This window comes from Canis lupus, chromosome 15 (assembly GCF_011100685.1).
Source record: "Canis lupus familiaris isolate Mischka breed German Shepherd chromosome 15, alternate assembly UU_Cfam_GSD_1.0, whole genome shotgun sequence".
In the NCBI taxonomy this organism is placed as follows: Eukaryota; Metazoa; Chordata; class Mammalia; order Carnivora; family Canidae; genus Canis; species Canis lupus.
Genome location: NC_049236.1, coordinates 1,390,318 through 1,414,554, shown reverse-complemented (window position 1 = coordinate 1,414,554; position 24,237 = coordinate 1,390,318). Strand labels below are relative to the sequence as shown.

General features: G+C 49.9%; 1 protein-coding gene across 5 annotated transcripts in view; it reads right to left on the bottom strand.

Moving 5' to 3' along the window:
* HIVEP3 (HIVEP zinc finger 3) overlaps positions 1-24,237 on the bottom strand; it is a 459,199-nt gene that overhangs the window by 282,462 nt on the left and 152,500 nt on the right. For 3 of the 5 annotated variants that reach the window (XM_038557696.1, XM_038557695.1, XM_038557697.1), the window contains 2 exons: positions 19,884-20,119; positions 18,965-19,492 (listed from right to left, as the gene is read on the bottom strand). The exons of the other annotated variants lie outside the window; for them this stretch is intronic. The gene's annotated coding sequence lies outside the window, so the exon portion shown is untranslated. The remainder of the gene's footprint in view (positions 1-18,964; positions 19,493-19,883; positions 20,120-24,237) is intronic. 5 annotated transcript variants of the gene reach the window in all.

Genomic DNA, 24,237 nt, shown 5'->3' with positions numbered 1-24,237 from the left:
GCAGTGGAAGCGGTCACAGTCATGAGTAGCTGGATGCCCCCTCCTTGTCCTTTCCCATCCCGAGCTGAATGCTACCTGAGGACATGAGACCCCCTTGTCACCTCTGCACTCCGGTCCCAACTCTGGGCCTGACATTGACTGTAAGTCCTTTTCACGGAGTCAGGTAGCCCTGGGTTTAAGGCTGGACTCCATCACTCGAGCTGCAGGACCTTGGAAAGTTACTTAACCCCCTCCAGAGCCTCACATAATATGGGTATAATGCCACCCCTCCAAGAGTGGTTGAAAAAACTGGCTGTCCTCCTCCCTCCTTGCCTTTGTCTCCACAATACCCATAACTATCTGAAAAATTATACATTAACTTGTTTCTTTATTGCCTGCCTTCCCTCACAAGAATGTAAGCTCTCTTTTTAACTCTTTGAGGAACCTCAAAGAGGGGGCACTTGACGGGATGAGCACTGGGTGTTATGCTATATGTTGGCAAATTGAACTCCAGTTTAAAAAAAAAAAATGCAAGTTCTCCAAACGTGAGAGGTCATGGGACAAGGACTGCCACCTGGTACACTCTCCGTAAATATCGTGGCATGAATGAATTGACTGAATAGATACGTGGACAGCCCCTCAAGCAGCGCCTGACCCAGTGGCTGTATTCACAAAGGACAGAGAGTTCTAGCCAGTGACCCTGGGCCTCCCCCACAGAGGCTGTCATCAGAAGACTGAGGAGGAAGTCAGCAGAACAATTAAAAGTGACCCACGTGAAAGTGGACCCTTGTATACTGTTGGAAGGGTTGTGAATTGGCGCAGCCACCATGCATGGGGGTCCCTACCATATGACCCAGTAATCCCACTTCTGGGTATTTGCCCAAAAGGATTGGAGAGGACCTTGAAGAAACATCAGCACTCTGTGCTTACTGCAGTATTATTCATAATGGCCAATGTGGAAACAACTGAAGTGTCCATCCATAGATGAACTGATAAGAAAAATCTGATAAATACATACAATGGAATATTATTCAACTGTAAAAAAAAAAGGGGGGGGGGAAGTCTTGCCAAATGCAACAATGTGGATGAACCTTGAGAATATTCTGCTAAGAGAAATAAACCAGTCATGGATGGGCAACTACTGCATGATTTTACCATTCGAGCTATCTGAAATAGTCCAATTCATTGAGTCAAAGAGATTCATCATCAAAGAATGGTAGTTTCCAGGGGCTGAGTGGGAGGAGGGGAAATGGGGAGTTGCTGTTCAATGGGCACAAATCTTCAGTTAAGGAAGATGAATAAGGCCTGCTATACATTTTGCCTACAGTTAACAATACATATTGTACACTGAAAAAATTGTTAAAAGAAAGGGTAGATCTTAGGGTGCCTGGGTGGTGCAGTTGGTTCAGCATCTGACTCTTGGTTTCAGCTCAGGTCGTGATCTCAGGGTCATAAGACGAGCCCCATATCACAGCTCCACACTCAGTGTGGAGTCTGCTTGAGACTCAGTTTCCTTCTCCCTCCGCCCCTTCTGCTCATTCTCTCTCTCTCTCTCTCTCTCTCTCTCGTAAAGAAATAAATCTTTTTTTTAAGGGTAGACCTCATGCCATGTTCTTACTAAAATAAATAAAATAAAATAATATAATAAAATAAAATAAAATAAAATAAAATAAAATAAAATAAGTGATCCTCATGAGTAGCATTCTTCAGTCTCACAATTTCCTCAACCACCATCACCTGGCCAATTCCTGCATCTACTGGGCTATGTGTGCCCTCATGGCAGTTGTGTTAACCAGAGAAGCAGGGGGAAGATGGGCAGCCCTTACCAGAAGATGGATCTGGCACATCCCAACCATCTTGCAAGACTGCTCAGGCCTGGAGAGACAAAGGTCCAGGGCTATAAAGCTGGTGAGAAATAACGGGAAGGGGATGGAGCAACATAAAGGGGGCAATCCCTACCCAAAATCCATGCTGTGCACACAATACACTACCTGAGATCACAGGTTCCCTTTTCATAAAGTTCTTTCCACATCACAAAATATGTCTAAATCCAGACCTCACATCCAGCTGTGTATTATAGGAAATAATGATTTTAATTCTTTCAAGCGCACCCTGGACTCTGGCATGTTTTGGAGCTCAGAGGGTCCTCTGGAGGTCATGACATTGGGTAGTTATTATCAGCATCTCCTCTAGACTTCAAGCGCCAATTCCTAACCACATCATGGGTTTAACCTCCTTATTTAGAAGAGATCCTAACTCACTTTTTGAAACAATCCAAATGGCATTGCTGGATTTGATTTGATGGACTTTTGTTTTTCAATTATTTCCAAAGGGTGACCCCTCCTTAAACAATGAAGACTGATCTTTCTTGGGGAACTCTAGTAATGGACCAAATGTCTCTCTGAAGACATTTCTGAGATACATTAAGGCAATGGTTCTCCACCTTGGCCAGCATTGGAACCCACTGGGAGGACTGAAAACAAAATACAGACTTAGATCTCACTCTCAGAGATTCTGGTGTGAGAAGTCTAAAGTGTAGCCTGATGGGGATATTTTTGCTGCCCAGGTGATTCTACTGTCCCTCCAAGGTGGAGCACCCCTGCTAACTGCTGATGGAATCACTGGGACCATAAACACATGCAGTGGGCACTGCACTCCAGTAGTGGTAGGTGCGTACATGAACATGGTCAATTTTGTAAATCTGCAAAGGCTTCATTGTATAGTTGAAGAACCTGATGCTGATCAAGAACACATGGCTTGCCCAAGATCTTAGAGCTCAAAGTACCAACTCAAGCTCCTTTAATGAGATTTGTTGAGCATCATGTGGCCTCGTCAACCTAATTACCCACCCAGAATCTCTCCCACTGTGCCAGAGCTTGTATCTAGTGCAGCCCTTCAATCTCGTCTGTGGGTATGTTTTTCTCTGGCATACATGGTCTTTTATAAAATTCTGAGTTAGTTGGCGAAGAATTAGAAACTTTGCATTAAAGACCTGTATTTCTGGCTAATGCTGTGCGACACTCCCACAGGCAGGGCTCACCTGAAGCTGGCTCAGCCCATGCCCTCCCTTGGACCTGTAGGCTCTCTAGGGGCCACCCCTTCCCAACTGCATGGGTTGTTGACTTGACCTGCCTGGCCATGTCACATCTGTTTTTGTGACCCCTGCGTTACACCATGAACAGAAGTAAAGTCTTACTAAATGGGAATGCCATCTATCAGGCTTGCAGGAAACACCAGTCTTTGCTTTTATCTAAAGAAACTGGAGTCAGACCTGATACATAATTACAGAAATCCAAATGATAATGACAGAACAAAAATATCATGTTGACGCAGTGCTTTATCACTCTCAAATGCTTTCATGCACTTTAATCCAAAGGCTTTTCTTCTCTGTTCCTACTCTAACCCTGCTGCTTGTCCCAGGTCCTGAATATGGCCTGGATATAAGTCCAGATCAGTGGCCAGAGGCCAATCCAAACAGAAAACTCTGAGCACAGGAAGCCATTTTTCCTATTGCTTTCCAAAATGATCCTCATAGATGCAGGATTAAGAGGAAAAATGTGATCCCAACATGTAATAAAACTACAAAGGGACAATGCAATCTAGTACATTTGGAATAGATAGAAACTATGAAATATATTTTATACATTCAACAAAGGTCAGAAGGAAATCTGGGGGGTCTGCCTAATTTTAGTTTTATTAATTGGCTTCCTTTTTTAATTCCTTTCCTTTTTTGCCTTTATATTCCTAATTTTTAAAAAATGACTCAAGAATTCTTAAATTTCTTGCAATTTCCTCATCTATAAAATGAAGTGACAATAATATACGTCTTACCAAGAAGTCAGGAGGACCGAGAGCCAATTCACATGTGGGGCTCAGAGCAGCACCCGGCACAGCGTAAGGAACTCAACAAATATTTGCTATATTTATTATTATTCAGTTGTACAGGGCTATTTATCTCTCCCTTCCCTCCTTCCTTCTCCCAAAAGAAGCTAATCAAATGGGTTTATGAAATCCCCGTGACCTCTGTCCATTAAATAAGGATGAACTTATTCAGATGTGACACATTACGTAAAGCTCTCGTTGACGGATTTGAATGTTTAAGTGACTGCAGGATCTATTACAGAAGTATTTTTGTGCAATTCACGGATTGGAAGAGCTACATGGAGATACTTAACTGTCTCTCTGTCAACTTTTCTCTCTACCCAAAGACCTGTAAAGTCCAGGATGGGAACTGTGCCCAACTCGTTACTGCCCCTTTGGCCCCTTAGTTTGGAAGGCAGTTAAACATCATCAACGAATGTGATAAATAAATGAATATTCAGACAAAGGAAAAATAAATCAAGATAAAGATGTCCTCCTATCTCCTTCAGTGGTACAGCCCTACCAGCAAAAATTCTTTGGTGTCCTAGTGACAGGCTGTGGTGGATGCTATGATGCTGCCCAGAATGTGGCCCTCATTGTCCCAGCTGCTGGGAATGTTGCTGGCTCACAGTTGGATCCCTCCCTAGCACTGCCTTCAACAAAGGGCACTGCATTACCCAAACTGCATTACCAAAAGGAGCCACACACGCTCCCTAAAAGCAGCCTGCACCAATGATTGATCAGTGGCATGGAGACAAAGGACTGGCCCCTTTGCCTCCACGTGGGACAATGCCCTCCCTGGCAAGCCCCCTGCACACAGGTCTCCACTCCAGGGGACACCTAGAGGAACCTGACCTGTGACAGGTCGTGCCAGGATTAAGAACCACCACGTAGGAACAGGTTGGCTCCTCCTGAGAGCTTCTCATCCTCATACCTGCACAACTCACTCCTCGCTTTATTCAGAGTTCACCTCAAATGCATCTCAGAGAGGACTTCTCTGACAGTCCCAATGCCTCCCCGTACAAAACAACTGCTAGCATGTTACCCCCACTGGACCTCCTTTGGTGCAGTCATCAACATCTGAAATTGTCTTGTTCTTAGCTTCCTTACCTGTTTGTGGTCTCCCCCCGCCCCCCCTCCCCCCACCAGGATGTAAGCTCCAGGGAACAGATACGTGCTACGCTGCTCACTGCCTATATGCCCAGCTTCTAAGCATCACCCTACACAATGCAAGCCCTTAAGGAATATTCTTAAGGGGAAAGCACTGGGCTGAGGGTGGGGAGCCCTCATCTTGCTCTGTTTCTGCTATTGACCACCTGTGTGACCTCAGGCAAGTCCCTTGACCTTTCTGAGCCTCCCTTTTCTCATCTGCAGAATGAGGTGGCCAGTGTGGTGACTGCTAGGGTTTTGACATCCCTAGCATGCTATCATCTTACATGGTTGGGCAGCTCAGAGCTAGTCTATCAACTACATGGGTATCATAGAATTTCTAGGCTGGAAAGGAGCTTCTCGGAGCATTTTGCAGTGTCTGATGGGTATGGACATTCAGATGCCGATTTCACGGTTATGTGAGTGCTAGAAAAACTTTGTATCTAGGGATATGTTTAGCATGGGGGGTCAGCCAAGCCTTAGGGCACTATGAAATAACCATTCTTCTCTGTCCATAAATACTATGCCATGTGTTAAGCCTCTTTCTCAAGTCCTATGAGGTCATGATAAAACCAAACACTGGTTGGGGCTGCCCAAGTGGCCCATGGGACTTGCCTGACCTGAGCAAGCCCTCAAGGAACGTTGACCACTTTTAATGCAAACAACAGCCATTTTGAGGTATTATGCGCCTTGGGGTTGTAGAGTGAAGCCTGAAGAGATGACACAAGGTACCGCGGAGTCAAAGAGCTGACAAGCAGTAGAGGCAGAGTTTGAAGGAACAGGTCCAAAGCTTGGCCACACAGCTATGACACTATGCGGCCACCCAACAGTTATATGCTCCTGTTTAGAGCTGGGAATCCTGGCTTGCAGACAAGTCATCATTTGACTCTCAACTAGAAGCGATGTGCCTGACCTGCAGCCAAGCTTCTCAAACTATATTGTGCGTACACCTGAGCCATCTTCTTAAAATGCAGATTCTGATTCCGAAGATCCAGGGTCGGGCCTGAGATCTGCATTTCTAATGTTTTCATGTGCTGCCGGCCCCTGGATCAGGCTTTGAGAGGCAAAGGTACAGGGGAAGGAACTCCTGCTAAAAGTCAGAGACCAGCCTCTGGTCTAACCCTGGCGAACCCTGGTGACGAAGCCACAGCCAGGTTCCTTCTCACCTCTCTGGATGCGGTGTCTTTGTCCATAATATGGAGATGGCCCCGCCTTTATACCCACCGCCTAGGATGATCATGGTGGTTAAATCACAGGGTGTGTGTGAAAGTACCTCATTAACCAGAAAACTCATAAGGGAGGGGGCAGGAATTTGCTTGTCCACTGGTCTGGGGCCCTCCAGGGTAGGGGTAAGGGTCTTGGAGGGGTCTCCAGTGCCTTGCCTAGCACATAGCAGGTAACTAGTTAGGTGTTCAGTCAAAGTGCCAAGCACTTCAAATATTATTTGCTTTAATCTTCAAAGCAATCTCTGCTTCCCATTTTACAGATAAGGAAACTGAGACATTACCTACCACACCCCAGACCACCCAAGCAGTAAATGCTGGGACCTGGATTCAAACCAAGATCTGTCTGGTTTGCACCCTTTATCCGCATTGTTCCTCCAGCTGACAGGCCTGGACACAGGTTGTGCTTCTGTGCCTGTCACATGGACACTGGGCGTCCAACCCCTCTTTTGAATAAATGGGGCCTCTGAACTGTGGGCTCCGGTCTGGGGATGGATCTTACAAATGCAAGCTGAGGCTTGTCATTTCAGGGGCAGGAGGAAGTGCAGAAACAATAATCCGGCTCAAATAAACTCTTCGAGTGTTCTGCAATGAGAACCAAGGTCAGGGGCATCCTACTTTCAGGGGCCCCGAAGCCAGCAAGCATCCAGACTGTCAAAAGGAGCGTGTTAACCATACTGGAATGAAAATTAAAAACTTAATACCTAAAAAATAAATAAAGTTAATTGATTTCCTTCCAAAAGAAGGAAAAAAAGAAACAAAAGAAGAGCAATGGTTCCCAAGGTGGGGTCCAGCAGGGTCTCCAGAGGGCCCTGCGGACCACGATGCTTTGTCCTCGACACGGCTTTACAGCTGCAGCTGCCGGCTTCCCACGCGGTGCAGGGCCACCTGCGGAGGCTGGTGTGTGGAGTCTTCTGTCCACGGACCAATTCCATTTGAGGCCCAATGGCTCAGACAAGGGAAGATGAAGGAAAGAATCTGAAGTGAGAGCATGGCATCATCTCTAGCTTAGACAGCGGGAGGTGAGGCCCAGAGGGGCTCAGGAGTTTTGTCCAAAGCACAGAGGTACGAATGAATGGGAGAGGCAAGGCTTGAACCCAGGGCCACCTGACTGAAATCTGCACCCTTCCCTCCACCTCCCGTATTCGTAATCACCACTCCTGCAAAGAGAGACAGGACCCTGCACCCCAGGAACGAGCGGAGAGGTGCTCCGGAGCCTCAGCTGAGCACGGCTGGCATCAAGCATCACGGTGGACACGAGCACCTCACCTGAGGCCACAGCAGAGAGGGGCCTCCCCTTCACGAGCCCTGCTGCGGGTGGCGTCCAGCTCGTCTGGACACTGCTGGACACAAGCCGGCCAGGGGGGAAAGCCAAGCGCTGATAAACTCTCATAGGAGGCTGCCCCTGAGGAGATGCAGCCCGGCGCCCCCAGCACGGGAGCCTCAGCTTGTGGACCAGCAGGGCCCCCCGGATGGGGAGGCAACGGCAGGAGAGGGGAGCAGTGCTGTGACCCCAGAAAGGACCTCCCTCTCCAGGGTCTGCTCTCCTGTGTGTCACAGCGCAGCCAGGAGGCCCCAGCTGAGCCACAGAATGAGAAGGGCCCAGAGCTGGAAGGGCCTCCTGGGACCAGCTGGCCCCGCTCCCTCCGGGCCTGTGGCTGGACCTCGCGTACCATGCCCTCATTCGACCCTCCTCACAGCTGGGCCGGAGAAGCACGAAGACACAGAGAACAGGCTGGCTGGTGGCTGTGCAGGCACCCCCATGGGAATTTTAGGTACTATCAGAACCTCCCCTTCCACCCAGAGCCTATCGCCCCCTGTTCTGTTCTCTGCAGACACAGGGACACCTTCGCTGAGACCCCCACTGTCCTGCTCCTGTCCAGCTGACACTTTCTTTCTAGATGACATGACTTTTATGTGCAGGAGCATCCCTGAACCAGTGAGTCCATAAACCCTGGTGCCTCCGTGACCGTGGGGCCACGGCCAGGCCTCAGTACCTGAGTTTCCCCAGTCTTCTAGCCATGACGAGGTCAACAACAGATGCACAAGCCAGAGACAGTGACCTTCAGGAGAGACATGAAGGACTCCAGCTGCCTGGGCCTGGGCCGGGCCTGAGGCCTCTGCCCCACGGACACGCCCTGTGGAGGACCAGCCAATCTGGGCAAAGTCTCCTTGCTGGGAGCTGGACGCGTGAGCTCCACAGAGCAGAACGCAAGGCCAGGGTGGCTTCTGGAGAACAAAAACAGCTGGGCCAGGCCCACGGACAAGTCACCAGTGTCCAGGGATGCCCCGGCCTTGAGGGCTGCCTGTGGCCCCCAGATGGTGAGGGACACACTGCAGTTCTCCTTGGGGCGCAAGGGGCAGCTGCCAGGGTGGTTTCTGGAACTTTCTCACCAAGCTGATGTGCTGATATCAACAAGACAATCTGAGCACGTTCTTTGCTTTCCGAAGCCAGAATGAGCCTAAGACCCCAGGTGAGTGAAAACGGCAGCAGAAACTCCCGTACCACCCAAGTTCCTGGGTCCCAGCCAATCCGCACGTATCCCCAGTGTCACAAGGACCCAGAACAGTGTGACCAGTGCCCTATGGTAAGACGTGACCGACAAACGTAAGGGCCACCCTGGCTTTTGTTCTTTCTGCCAACCTATGTTCTGACTACCGCTGGCTCTACTTCCAGAGTCTCCCCAAGTGCAACAACCTTTCCATCTCCACCACCAAAGTCCTAGCCACCATTTTGCCTGGACTGCTGCAATAGCACAGCATGCCCTCTACTTTTCCACTCTTGCCCCTCTGAAGTTCATCTCCCACACAGAAGATTATGTCCCTCCCCCACTTAGAACTTTCCATGGGCTTCTCAATACCAACTCCTTAGCGAAGCTTCCAAGAGCCTATAGGATCTGGCCCTTGGCCATCTCTCCCGCCTCCCCTCTGCCCCTCTACTCCAACCCCACTCCTCACATGCGATGGCTTTCATGTTGCCTCAAACACAAGAAGCTCATTCTGTCTCAGAGACTTTGTTTTTTTTTTTTAAGATTTTATTTATTTATTCATGAGAGAGATACAGAGAGAGAGAGGCAGAGACACAGGCAGAGGGAGAAGCAGGCTCCATGCAGGGAGCCCGATGTGGGACTCGATCCCGGGTCTCCAGGATCACACCCTGGGCTGAAGGCAGGTGCTCAACCGCTGAGCCACCCGGAGGCCCCCTGTCTCAAAGACTCTGTACCTGCTCTTCCTACACAGCCCTCTCCTCCTCGTCATTCAGGGCTTCCTCAAATGTCACCTCCTCAGAGAAGCCTCCCCTGACCACTCCAGCAAAAGCAGCCCCGCTCAGCCCCTCTGTCCCACTTTGAGCTTCGGTCTTCTCCACAGCACCCGTCAGCATCCAACATGCCCCCTTCGCCTTCTTGCCCCGTGTTTATTGTCTGGCTCCCACTGTACAACACAAGAATTCGGGATAGGCAAGTGGTTTTCTTCCCTGTGTCCCCAGCCCTGGAAGGATGCCTGCCCGACCAGCATCTATCGCACATCACCCCTCTGGGGATCCTGACTGGCCTCTGTCCTCTCTGTCTCTCGTACTGTCGTCCAGCACAGTGGCTCCCAGGCAGGGGCGGCCTTGTGGCCTCTGCATGAACGTCCCTGGAGCGGACGTGATATACCTGGGCTGCAGGGGACAATGCCCGAGCACTCCTTGCGGAGCACGAAAGGAACCAAATTCCACCTCTTTGACTCAAATGACCCCCAACTCCCCCTTTCTTCGTCCCCCTCCTAGGGTTTATGTACATATATAGCGTATATATATGTGTATACACTTTAATAAAGTGTAAATATATGTTAATAAATTAATTAATAAATATATAAATAAATATATATTTACACTTTATTAAACGTGTTGGGATCATGGTAGGTTGACACAGAGTTGTACGAAATAATACAGAGAGACCCCACGAACCTTCCTCTCGGTTTCCCCCAGTGATAACATCCCACAAAACTATATTATAATGTGAGAGCATCGAACCCCGGGCATTGGCATCGATACAGAACATTTGCATGAGCACAAGGAGCCCTCCCGGTGTCCTGGACCGGCCACCCTGCCCTCCCTAACACTGACAACCACAAGCTCTTCTCCCTTTCCACAATTCGGTCCTTTTGTCCCTTGCTTTCCTTCCACACTTTCAGACCCCACAGCGTGGCCGTCAGGTGCTTGCTTCCCTCGCATCTGCTTGCGCTCGGCCTCCACGCTGGCCTCCCCTTCCCTGTGGAGGCGCATCATCTGATCATTGCCCTGAAGTGACACTCTGATTTTTTTAGGCCCTTCTGATTCATGCAGGGTATTTACATTTATTCCCCGCTTCCTAAGGGGGTGGCGTCTCCCTGTGCAAAGAGCATGGGCTTGGACTCTTGTCTCCACTTCTCTGGGCCTCAGTTTTCTCGTCTATAGAAGGGGTCAGTAAGCCCCAGCCCAAGCCGAGGAGATTAAGTGACACGGTGAGGTGACTCTGCCTGGGTACCTGGCACGGGGTGGGTATTTGATGCACACCAGCAGGGAGGGGGAACCGTGCATAACTTAGGATCACCTATAAACCTCGGCCAGTGTGCAAAATAAAAATAGCAACGAAACAAAACACCATTTCCTAGTGGGATTAAAGTCAGAAAGGGCATCTGATCCTAGAACAGAAATCCCACAGTTTGCTCGTAACAGCTGATAATCGAATCAAACTATTGTCTGTCAAAAAAAGGCGTCAGGGATTTGGGGAGGGCTCAGGAAATCTGCCAATCAGTGGCATTCATCACACAACTGGCTGCGTGCCCTTGTCGGATTTCTCTACCTTTCTGGACCTCTTCCTCTCGGTCTGTCAGAGGGGAGGCAGCCTTGGCCTGTGGTTTCCTCACCCTGTGCTCCGTTTGTGTGGATGCCCTTGGGTGAGGACGGGCGCTGACTCAGCCCTAACTCATGGGCACCCCCTGGAGGTGTGAGGACCCCAAGTGGCTTGCAGCATGGCTCACTTCGCGAAGCACAGTTAACAGCAGAGGATTTCATGTGACATCCTTCTCCTGGTCAAGGAGGGAAAATGGAGCAACGGTCGACCTTGCTCAGGTTTGTAAACACCTGATAACCACCCTGGATGCAAATGAACAGGCTCAAACTCTGAAAATATTCACATCCCCTCTTCTCTTAATCCAGTGTCCGGAGGGTCTGGGGCTACATTGGCCAATATGGTAGCCACTTGTCACACCTGAGTATTGAAACTGAATTTCAATCCAATTTAAAATCTAGTTCCACCGTGGCACTAACCACATTTCAGGTGGCTAGTGTAGTGGGCAGCACGGCTCCAGGACATTTCCAGCATCACAGAAAGTTCGACTGGACTGTGCTGCCCAGAACTGTCTGGAACACCTGAGCCCAGCTCTCTCCACACCTCCTTCTGAGAATCAGCTCACCATGCTCCCCGTATCTTCTTCACTTGTTCCCAAAGGGCCCAGGCTGGAGTGAATCATGACCCCCTGCCAACTTGGGTGTCCATCCAGACCTCAGACTATGACCTTATTGGAAATAGGATCATTGCACAGGTAATTAGTTAAGATGAGGCCATCCTGGATTAGAGTGGCCCCCACGTCCAACATGACTGGTGTCCTTTAAGACAAGAAGAAGACACAAAGACTCACATATGGAGAATGCCATATAATGACAGAGGCAGAGATCGGAATGACACATCTACGCGCCAAGGAACACTAGGCTTTGCCAGCAGCTAGGAAGAGGCAAGGATGGGTTCTTAGTGCCTTTGATGGAAGCATGGCCCTACTGACACCTTGGCCTTGGGCTTTCGGCCTCCAGAACTGGAGCAGAATAACTTGTCATTTTAACCCACCCAGTTCATGGCAATTTGTTAAAGCAGTTCTAGGAGACAAATATAGGGCCCCACCTGAAGACCCCAACATTCTCATACAACCCCCTCTCTCCCTCCCTCTCAGGCATCTCAAAAAGTAAACCCCTAGACATGACACCCAAGAGCCAATCAGATCCCCGGCCATGCCAGCCAGCCAGTCACTGGACGAGGTAACAGTGAGGAGGCCTGGCATGGGAGGGGTGCTTGCACGCTCGGCTGGTGGGGCTGCCCAGGAAGGAGTGGGAGGCCTGCAGGGAGCCTGCAAATCCCACACTTTCTCTCTCTTCAATTCTAAAACAATATCAGAAGCTTCCCAGAAAGCAACAAGCCCCAGGCGATCCAGTCAGTAGTTAAACAGTGGAGCCTGATAGCTTACTTTATTAACTAGCTAAATCAAAGGGCTGTTATAGTCTCTGTCCGGTAATAAAAAGCAGGAAGGAGCTGAATCACCCACCTATTAGGGTGGTGCTGGTGCAGTTAATGGTCGTGGCCTGGCTGGGCCCAGGCTGGACCACAACAAAGCCAGCCGGCCTGTCCACCTACAGACCCTACCACCTCTTCCGCCCATCCGGGCTCCACACAGCCCACCTGCCCATAGCCACCTGCCAGTGGATGACGGCTGCATCAGAACCTGTTTGTGGTGGCTTGCTTTTTAAGTACGCCCAGAATTATCCCTCTCACATACAGTCCTACTCAACTCCAGGATCCTGCCACAACGTCAAACAAAAACAAATAAACCAAACCAGTCAGAAATCCAAGGTTTATTAAACCTGTTCTTTAAGGAAGCGGCCAGCATCGAGTTTTTATAGTGTATCCTCAACACGTGCAAAGCCCCTAGAACCAAACGCTGCACAGCCCCGATAAACCCCGTCCAGAGCCAGCATCATCGTCCCACCACACAGAGCCAGGAAACACCCTGTTTTTTTGACATTTACCCCACTTTCTTGGGGCTGTTCTAGGTACTGTCTCTTCTGCTGCTTTAAAATGGGAAAGAAGGGGCACCTGGGTGGCTCAGTGGTTGGGCACCTGGGTGGCTCAGTAGTTGAGCACCTCCCTTTGGCTCAGGGTGTGATCCCAGGGTCCCAGGATCGAATCCCACATCGGGCTCCCCCAGGGAGTCCGCTTCTCCCTCTGCCTATGTCTCTGCCTCTATGTGCCTCTCATGAATAAATAAATGAAAATCTTCAAAATGGGAAAGAAGAACACTGCTGTGGCAAGACAGGCCTAAAACTGCTGCCTTCCCTCATGCAGCTTCCGGGCAGAGCCACTTAGCACAGCTTAGCTAGCGCTCTGAGCCTCAGTTTCTTCCCATGCAAATGACGACTCCAGTGGGAGCTTTCTCCTCCACCTGTGAGGTGAGTCTCTAAAGGGCTTGAGAGTTTGGTGCATCATAAACTCTCCATTAATGTTCCTCGTTAATGTAGCTTGTTGATGAATTAGGCGCCTAGCACATAGTAAGTACTCAATAAATAATAATCACGGTTATCATTTCTGGAGGGACATCTAGCAAACCAGACTCCAAATGCAATAAAAACTTTTTATAAAAAGCTCATTAGAACAGATTCAATTCTGCAGCTGCCCAAAGTACCTCCCTCAGCGCACTCCCAGGATACCCAGAAACGACTGAGCCCCCGTCTCCCACCAGAGCTACAAGCAAGGCCCCACAGAGATCCACAAAGCCGCCTGGAGCCAGGGTTGGCAGGTGCTTAGGGGCTGAGCCATCGCTAGCCCCTCCTGCAGGCCACCTGACTTCTTACTGCACCAGGACAGGGGCTGTGGGTCCAGGAGCTCGACTCCATCCCCCTCTGTTCCTCTGCACCCACCCCCCCCAGGATGTAATCCCATGCTCCCCAGGCTCAGACCCACTGAGCATCCCGAAGAGGGAACTCGCACGGGTTCATTCCCCTTCCCAGGAGAAAAGAGAGCGGGGAGAAATGGGCAGGGCATTTTCTTGTCTCCTGGGGAGATGCTGAAGTTCCTCTGTGTTTGCTTCTCAGGTGTGCAGATCCCACCTGGAGCCCTGCCCTTCTTGCCAGCATCAGGAAGGCACGAAGGCCAACGGCCTCTTCTTTGCCTGTGATTAGATCTCTCTGGAATCGGTCCACCTGGCGCGGGCCGGGGGGTGACCTCAGATCCCATCTCTGCAGCTTTCCAGAACCGGGCTTCGCTGTGCCACCCAGTTTTGTTTCGCATGAAGGGTTTTCTGACACTCAAAAGCGATCAAGCCTGGAAATCCTTGCTACGAGGGCAGGACTGAATGCATGCAGGATGCGTGCCTTCAGCTGCAACGTCAGTCCTCCCTTCTCCCCTACAAAGCACCTCTACTTCCTCCCGGAGCAAAGATCTGGTGAAACACTAAGAGTGGGCACACACAGTACACAGCAAATCCCAAATTTCGTGGCATATGTGCCTTTCCAGATGACTGCATGGATACACTCCATAACACATTGTTAAAGTGATAATTAGCGATAGACTTGTTATGAATATTCCAAATAAAATTTCTCTCCCCAACAGTTGATGGAGACAAAGGGCATCACATGAAATGTAAAAAGTAATAGAAGGGGGTTTTGTATACAGTATGCATCTATTAAAAGGGGATTGGGACGATCACGTCACTCAGAAGTCGAGCTCAGCAAATTAAGCCTCTCAGAATCCATTTTCGGCTGCAGGTGCCCGAGGATGGCTACGTCCCCCTCCGTGTTGAGGGGACACAACGCCCCCAACAGAAAACCTAAGCAACAGAACTCCGGGAAGGGGAGAAGCCTCCAGGCCTCCAGCGCCCTGCTGAGCGAAGGATGCTAGAGATGGGTGGGTGAGGATGAACCAGGGGCAACGCTGAGCGATGGGCAAGCCTGTCGCTACCACCAAGGTGCCTCGCACTGAGAGTGAAAGAGAAAAAGCCTTTTACTGTGTTTAGCGGTTGGCTCCTCCAGGGACTTGCTCAAGGCCCCAGCTCTGCCCCCACAACCTCTTACGCGCAATCCGATTTTTAAATTCACAGTGATTTTGCTCCACGTGGAGCACTGGTGATGCCAATGGCCCGCTCCTCCTCCTCCCCACTGCCTAGCTCACCAGGGCAGACGAAAGACTCCAGGCACATGCACGGATGGAGGCAACGAGGGGAGGGACACACTGAGGCCAAAAAAAAAAAAAAAAAAAAAGAACAAAGGAAGGAGCCCCAGATGCCAGCACTGTCCTGTCCACACAGGCTGGTGGCTCGGGGACAGGGAGGAAACCAGCCCTTCAAGAGCTCAAAGGAAACGGGGAGAGGAATGCAATTAGCAGTGCGGCCGTGTCTCCTCTGCTACCATCAGGGACCGGGGACTCACTCAGATGGAATATTCTATTTTAAGGGCCAAGCTGAGCTCCTAGTCCAAGAGGGAAAATCAGGTGGTGGCACGTATCAGCATGTGTGCAGTCGTGTGCGGGGAGAATCGCCCCTGCCCCCCTCGCAGGGCTCCTCAACATCCCCCGACACCACTTCTTATCTTGGCTGGTGACACAGTCCAAGAACAGCCCTAAAGCCACCTGAGTACACCCCGCCCCCTTCAATTTCTAAGTAAGGAAACCGAGGACCAGAGAGGATGAATAATGTGCCCAATACAAAAGGCCAGAACTCAAAGGGGGCAGGACTGGTTTCAGATTGAGGACCCCTTGAGCTCCTCAATCTTGCTTTTTGCTATTACAGCCATGCTACCTCTCCCCGCCGCCCCCACCCCACAGACACGCCTTTCCTAAGTTTGGCTAAATGAATATCCAAACCACAGAATTATCCTTGGAAGGAGCAAAATAAAACATTAGGATCAAAATTCAGAGAAAGGAAAAACACTATAATGTTAGTATAGAATAATCTCAACGCCACATCATCCCCCACACCAGCTTCTTCAGGCCCCAAGGGAAGCCAGCCTTAGTGAAGGGGTCACCAGGAGTAGCCCGGGCAGGGGTGAGGGGCAGAGGGGTGGCCGCTGGCAGCCTTCAGGCCTCACACTTCTGCCACAGGGCCTTTGCACTGCCTTCTTCCTCTGAGGATGCTCCTTCCCCAGATATCCACAGGGTTCGCTCTCTTATCCCCTCCAAGTCTTTCCTCATATGCCCCCTTCTCAACGAAGCCTACCCTGGCCACTCACTTTAAAATCATTTCCTGAAACTCCCTATCTCCTACATTCTACCTCCTTGTTTCCATAGTACTTACCACATTCTAACAGACTATAATTTACTTATTACTATTATGTTTATGTTTATGTTCATGGTCTAGCACCTTCTATTTTTAAACAATATCCATGACGACAAGGAATTTTAACGTGGTTCACTCCTGAGTCTCCAGGGTCTGGAACAGTAACCTGGCACATAGTAGATGCTCACTAAATACTGGTTGGAGACATGAATGGACGGTAGCTCTCTTCCTTTGTTTCTCATCCTCCCTGTACTACCTCCGCTAGCAACAACCACCTACTCCCCTTCACGAACGCTCGCACACGCGCACGCACACACACCATTCTGCCCTTTTGTCTCTTCTCCACCTGTACCCCAGGCCTGCCGCTAATATCAAGGATAGTTTAGGCTAAACTTAGAACATTCAGTAATAATACTGCCAAGATCTCCATTAAAAATTCATATTTTACGTACATACATGGCTTTATACGTATGAAAAACTCCAGAAGGGCTCACAAGAAGCTGATGCCACTGGGCATCTCCAGGGAACAAGAAGGCTGAGCCGTAGAGACTTCCAGTCTCTATGCTTTTGTACTATTTAAATTTGGAACAAAGCGAATATAATTAAACATTAAACGTATTTAATTAAAAATAAAAATTGGAAAAAAAAACCCTCCCATATGCCTCTGCTCTTGTCCTCAACACCATCTTAATACAGATTTTTCTGGGTGAAGGTCTACAATGCTACCAGCCCTGGGGTAGGATGCTGAAATGGGAGAACAGTTCTCCTTTTTCTCTGGTTCCCATATTTTCTTAAACGAGATCGTTACTTTCATAATGAAATATTTGAAAACGTTTCCATCAAGCAGAAGGACATGAATTAATGCAAGTTTCCCTACATACATAAAACATTGAGACTTTGTTTAAGTCATGAATCCCTTTACCTTTAATTTTGTTTCCTCCCATTTGGATTTCAGACTTAACAGATTTCAGAATACGTTGGGTAAGCGGTGCCAGGGTCTCCGGAGGCACACAGACAATGCCTTCAAGGAGGTGCTATCCAGTGAGGACGACCACAAGCACGTGTCACCGCCTAAAGGACACACTCAAAGATGACAGCTGTCATGAATAGGCCAGTGGATCAGGTGTGGTTTCATGTTTTTTCCTTTGAGACTTTTGGATTGTTCCAGATTTTTCTGCCCTGAGGTATACAATCAAGTTTCTCCTCTTACTATGCTATGGCGTTAAGTGTGTGTGATTAGTCATTGGCCTCTCTAGGTACTGGATCTTCCAGAGGATGGAGCCCCTGTTTCATTCACCCTTGCCTTCTCACCCTCAGCTTGGCGCCTTGCAACAGTGACTGCTCCATAAATGGGTCATGAAGGAATGACTACTTCGCAGCATCCAGTAAGGAACCATGAGATATACCCCAATACGAAACCCGGAGAGACGCCACTCCCTCATCCGTCATCTGCTTAGCTTAGCTGTCACTCATGGGTATGCTCTGTTGTGGCCAAGGGAAAGGAGGCCAGAGCTACCCAAGGGTGGATATATAAAGTCATCAAAGAAAGGGCACATGCAGCCTTCCCAGTGGCCCAGGCCCTAATGCGCTTAGGTGCCAAGCAATTAATGCAGGCTCCATACTCCAAGGTCTTTGTAACCTTCATCAATTGTCCTTTGATCTCCTTCTTGGGATTTACCTTAAGGAAATAATTGTATGAAAATTAACTAGAACCATGTTCATTATTATTAATGCTGCCTAAAACAGAGGAAAATCGGAAACCACCTAAACTTCAAGCCATATGAAATTAGGTAAATAAATGATGGTCTGTCTCCATAATTGAATACTTTAACATTACCATGGCTATAGACTCCTGCAATTCATGGCAAAAACAAAAGCCATGAGACGTGTATTCTTTGAGTTGTATCTGCTTGGCTTTGTTCCCTCATACTAAATGACTTAACGCCCTCATTTTTTGAAAATTACTCTATATTTCTGGTCTCAGTTGTCTCTTCTGTAATTAAAGGCATTACTTAATCATTAAAAAAAAAAGCTTGATCTAGAAAGCTAATGCTCATAAGGCATTAAATGACAATGTATGTTATCAAAGGACATACGTGGCATCGTGACATTGCAGTTGCATTTATATATATAATTATACACATGAGTGTATATATATCTGTATGCACACGCGTATGTGCAGGCATGTGTGTGGCATCACATCTATGCACAGCTCCTCAACAGAATCGCCATGGTTGTCTCTGGGGTAAGCGGGATTTGGAGCTCGTATTTTTTCTTTCTTTTTTGTCCACATGTCTGATGTTTTTATAATAAGGACATGCTGCTTTTCAATAACAAAACAAACCAACAAAAAAAAAAAAACAACCAACGTTACTTTTAACTGAATAAAGACAAGAACACTGTCCTGGAGAAGGTGAGAGTAACAGCGTGAGGCTGGAAGAGGAACGGCTGAGGTGAGGGCATGGCCTCCTTGAAAGCTACCAGGGATGGAGCCCTGTCCCCGTCTCCCCTCAAACTTAAAAAGACATTGGTTCCACCAGACCAGACTTTCTTTCACACATCGGGCCACAGCATATCCACTACAGACACGGTCCTCACCAGGAGAGGCAGGGCCCCCCTGCTGGGTGGGTCTCCCCTGGGATAGGATGGGGTGGGGCAGGGAGGACAGGGCAGCAAAGCACCAAGGAGCCTACCAGGAGGCATGCTGACCAGGCCAGAAGAGGACCCCCGCTCACATATGACACAAGTGTGCCATCAACTTGGCAACTTCTGAGAAACAGCAACGTTTAGAGGTGCTTCTAGCCTAAAATGAGCCAGTTTCGGGTGAGACAGTTTAATCCAGGACTCAGAGAGAAACAAAGTTCACACTTCCTCCTGGAGAAGGTCACCCAGGACTACCAGAGCTGAAACGAGAGCAACCTGCTTAGAAAGGCAGAGGCGAGATCTTCACGGTCCATGAGGAATGGCATCCGGGCACGATGGGACCCAGCGGGGCCTTCTTCTCACAACATTTGTTGGCAAAACTGGCTGTAATTCGGGAGATGGTTTTCTCAGGGCTATTCTGAAAATTGTGGACCCCCGCTGCTTCTTCGGCCTCTGTGGCCTCCGTTCCAGCTTTGGCCATTGCAAACTGCGAGCGAGCCGCTGTGCGTCCTCCACGCGCTGGCCCTGGGCGGACTGCTCGGGAACTGCTGGGGGTGGCTCGTGGTCACGGCTGGCATCTGTGAACAGGGAGAGCACTTATCACGATTGGACTCTACCATTCTCCTGCTGTCATCATGTCAACAACGGACAGAAACGAGGCAAGCAGGACGGAGTGGACAGCAGGCAGGACACAGCAGGGACTTGGGCAGGGGTTAACGAGGGAGGTGGGGCCGAGAGAATGACAGGAAGGACCAGGGAGGAGCAGAGATGAAAGAGTTCGGGAAGGGGGCAGAAGGCGTGAGCAGAGAGGCCAGGCCAGCTTGGGCTGAAGCACTCATGTTCCTCGCCGTGCCCTTGTCACCTCCTGCGTGGCCCATCTGCCTCCCAGCCTTCGCCATCCCAGCCCCACCTCCCAACCCCCACCTACTACTAACCCTCCTCTAAGCCCTGCCAGAGAAACAGACTTACTTCTCCCCTTCTTGGGCCTGCATGCCTCCAGCGCCGGCTCTCCTCGGGGATCCTGGGGGTGTGGGAGCGTTCCCTTCCGGCGTCCGCTTCCTCGGCCTCCAGCACGGCGGCTCAGTCTGTGCTTCCAGAATCTCCTTTCTTCCCATTCTTCAGGAAGGTGCCAGGATGTTTATGTCCCTCGACTGGACAAGATCCAGCAGGAGTGGGCAACGCAGAGCCAAATCCGAGACACCAGACTGAGAGGGACAGGAAGGGGAAACACGGGACAGTCCTGGGTGATTTGGACCATCTGGTCACCTCATCCTAGATTTATAAGTGGACATTTAGGCAAGAGACCAAACTGGATCCGAAGTCTAAGTTCACCATACAGCACGGTCACCAGATTACTTTTTATTTGGGACCCAAGACCTTTCGGCACCACTGATCTTCACAAACACAGGTGCACGCAGATCTACCCGCCGAACACGTCTACCGTCAGAACAGCTCCGTATTCTCAAAAAGTGTGAACACTAATCATAATCAACAACCTGCTCTGATCAAGCCAGACTCCGCGGAAGCACATGCAGGGGTGCCCTCACTCGAGGCTTCCTCTAGGATGAGCACACCCCCTTGCTAAGGCTCTCCTCCAAGCTGCTCCCCTGGGGTAGTGGCTGGGGACATGATGCCAACCCAAAGATCCCAGCACGGGCCGGGAGCTTTCCTTCTGCTTTACGGCCACAGGAGTGCTCACCGAGCCAAGCTGGATAAACATCTTACAAATATAACCATTTCTTGTGACCACAAGAATGACTGAAATATAAGAGCCCATCACTGGTAGTCCCCAAATCCTAAAGCACCTACTCTACACCAGTGGTTCCCAAACTTCAGTGTGTAGAAAGTCTTCCGGATGAAACACAGATTTTCTTGGTGACATCCCCAAGGTTTCTGGGGTAGAGGCTGTGAATTTGCATTTCTAACAAGTTCCCAGGTGCTGCTAGTGCCCGTCTGGAGACTATAGTTTGGGAACAGCTGGTCTACGCCAAGAGAGGTTCATAGTAGCACCTATCATGTTAAGGATCCGCTACCATTACGAATGACTCACTTTCACTTAGCATTCAAACCTCACCCACAGCAGAGGCTCAGAAAAGGCTACAACACAAAGAAAACTCACTGCTGATCATCAATGCAGGCATTTGAAGGCATTAACAGAAAAAGAATAAGAAGGCCCCTAGAATCCATCTGATGATCTAACCCGCTCACTTCATGCAGTATCACCAAGTTTAGGAAGGTTGACTCGTTCCAAGAGACAATGAAACACAGATAATCAATAGCAGAACCCGGACTAGAAACCTCAACAGCACTATTCCAGATCATGTATATGGGATCTTACAAAACCTCCTGACTTTTGCCATTACGAGAGTCACAAGGGTCAGGAGTTTCTGCAATTGGTGGTGAATTTAGGCGTTTTCTTCCTGTCTGTCCTTCACGCCAGAGCACTCATCCTATGCCACGGTCAGTTCTTAGCAGGCCTGTGATGGAAGCCGTTCCTGATTCTCCAAGTTCAACTGTGAATCTGCTGCCTAGAAGTCAGAACTGGTTTTCTTGCAGAAATCCCATTCCGCGTATGTAGGGTCCCAGGGTAAGTCCTCCCACCAGGCACAGTGTCGCCGGACCACAGTGATGACAGTCCACAAAATCAAACACCATTGTGCATATTATTTCCTTAAAATCTCCTTCTGGGTTTCCACTTGGTCCTCTGCCCTTCCCGGTCCCTCTTCCTGGAAAACTGCTGTCTCCACTTTTCTCGTGTCAGGCTCCTTCTGTCACCCACACCTTACCTTGGGTGTGTCCTCCTCAAGAGTCTCTCGTGAGCACCAACCCAAGCAGATCCCACTCCCCACGTATGCGGTGACTTTCTATCCCATCACCCTTCTGCATTTTCTGTACAGCCCCCAACACCACCTGAAACATTTTGTTTCATCATTGCCTTGCTTATCACCACCTGGCATTAGGATGTGAGCTCCAAGAGGACAGGACTTAGCCTGTCTTGTTCACTGTAACTCCTGCATCTAGAACAGTGCCTGGCACGTAGCAGGCTCTCTACACACACCTGGTGGACGAAGAAATGAATGTACAGAGGAATCAAACAGAGCATCTTCTTCCAACGTGGCTCCCAAAGTTGAAATTTGAGACTTTGCTTCGAATTTCTCACCCTCCCAACAGTAGGAGTTGGACTCCTTGTGCCTTAACACAATGTAGGAAGAGGAAATGAAGCCTTAGGCTGGCGTCCTCAATGACAGAAGAGAGCAAACAGGAAGTTCCAGGGATTGGGGTTACTGCTGAATCTGTCCCCTGCTCTGGTGCCCTTTCACACAGAGAGGGTGCTGTTGGGTCGGGTCTACCTGGTTGCAGGGTGAGAGAGGCAAACCCTACAGTGAGATGATGAGACGTTTTAGAGTCAAGATTTGGCTTCAAACCCTAGACAAGTCATTTAAGTCTCTCTGAGCCTCAGTTTCCTCATCTGTAAAATGGGGATGGCAAATGCTCCAGGCTCAGGGTACTTGGTAAAAGACTATAACTTGCTATTGAATTATTAGTAATCAGACCATGCAGTCTCTGGAGGGATCCAAATCTGCAAAATTTCTCAGGGTGTGCATCTCCACCCAGTCCTGCGTGGCCACCTCTCTTAGTTCTACCCACTGAGGGCAACTCCCAGGCTGCTGTGCGGAGGCCCCCAGGCCCGTGACTGCGGCCCTGGGGCCCTGGCGTGGGCCACTTGGAGCTGCCCTGCGGTGTCGCAGTCAGAGCGACAGCCACAGATGGTGCAGGCAGAAGGAGGCCCAGGAGAAGACCACTGTGGGAAGCCGCAGAAGAGCACGGGGAAAACCGTCAGTGGAACTGAACCAGGGCAAGTGGCAGAAAACTGGCTGACATCCCTCAACTTCTGGCCAAAATTCTCTGGATAACCCAGAGTCCCAGAGATGGGGACTTCAGAGAAGCCAAATTTCCATCTCATCACCAGGCTCTGGGTTCTTGAGGTCCCAGCAGGGGCTGGGGGTAGGGGTGCACTCCTTCCTTTCCCGAAGGTCTCCTCACCACCCCAGCAGCAACCAGGTTCCCATTAATCAAATTTTAATGCTCCAGGCAAAGAGGCCCTTGGCCATAGGGTGCCTTGACGTTACAGATGTCACCTCCTCTGACCCAGTCACTCCAGTCTCCACTGGACACTGTCTCTACTCTTCATTAAGTGATAACCTTAATGACAAATCTGCGTGCAAAGAGTAACCCCTCATCCCTTCTACAAGAGTTCGATTCAGTCGGGTAACTGGCTACTAACCACATACAACTGGGCATAGGCTTTACGCAGCGGCCCATCTGGGGAAAGACAAGCACAGCAGCCAGTTCCCGCCCTTGAGAGTCTGGCGGGGGGGGCACAGAATTCATCACAACCACCGAGAAGTCCTTGGTCCTGCCAGACACACAGGGTGCAGTATGTGGGGACCAAGGTTAGGGGCTGCACTAAGGTCACCTTCAGTAGCTAAGTTCTCTTCTGGCTCCTAAATGCTGCACCCATCAGGGTGTCTGGGTCACAGGCAAGTGCTTTCATTTCTGGCAGTGTTATGATGTGATGGGTGCTGGTAGCTGCTTGAATCTGAAAAGCTTCAGGGGCTACGTCATGCATCAAGGGGCTTCATGAATGGAAGGATATCAAGGTGCAGAAAGGGCAAGAAAGGGAGTTCCTGGGATGAAAGGGATGGAGGCTGGTAGTGTTTGAGGTACATATGAACTCTCCAGGGAGAATCGTCCAGAAGCTACAAGATCCCTCCCCCACCCCCGCCGCAACCCCTCAGCTCTGGGTTGGCTGACGATGCCAGTTGGGGAGATACCAGCCTATAAAAAATAATGAAAGCGTGAGTGTGCCAGGGAGAGGACCAGGGGAATTCATGTGCTGAGGACTGCTGGCTTTCAAGGAATGCAGAGACAAAGATGCTAGGAGAGGGAGGAGGACCATGGAGACTTCTTCAGCCTGTCCACTCACTGCGTTTGTGTTGAGGGCCACCCATTGCCCTCTGATGGAGGACACAGACCCACTTTATCCTCTCCATCTCCTTCTGTCCTCCCAATCTCCCTGGGTTCTGGGTTAGGGTGGGGAGGGACAGCAGGACTCTGCTATTCAAGGTAAATCCTGGCAGACAGGTCTGGGACTTGCTCACGGGCCCACCCTGCCATCGGGGCAGACACTGGAGGAGGGGCCTCCACCAGCTGGAAGTGGGTGTGAAGGGCCCCATGGTCTCTGGTTTGGGGTTGGGCAGAGCTGGCCATGCAGCATCCCACCGAAGAGAGAAGAGCCTCACTCCCAACCCGTTCAGGTTTG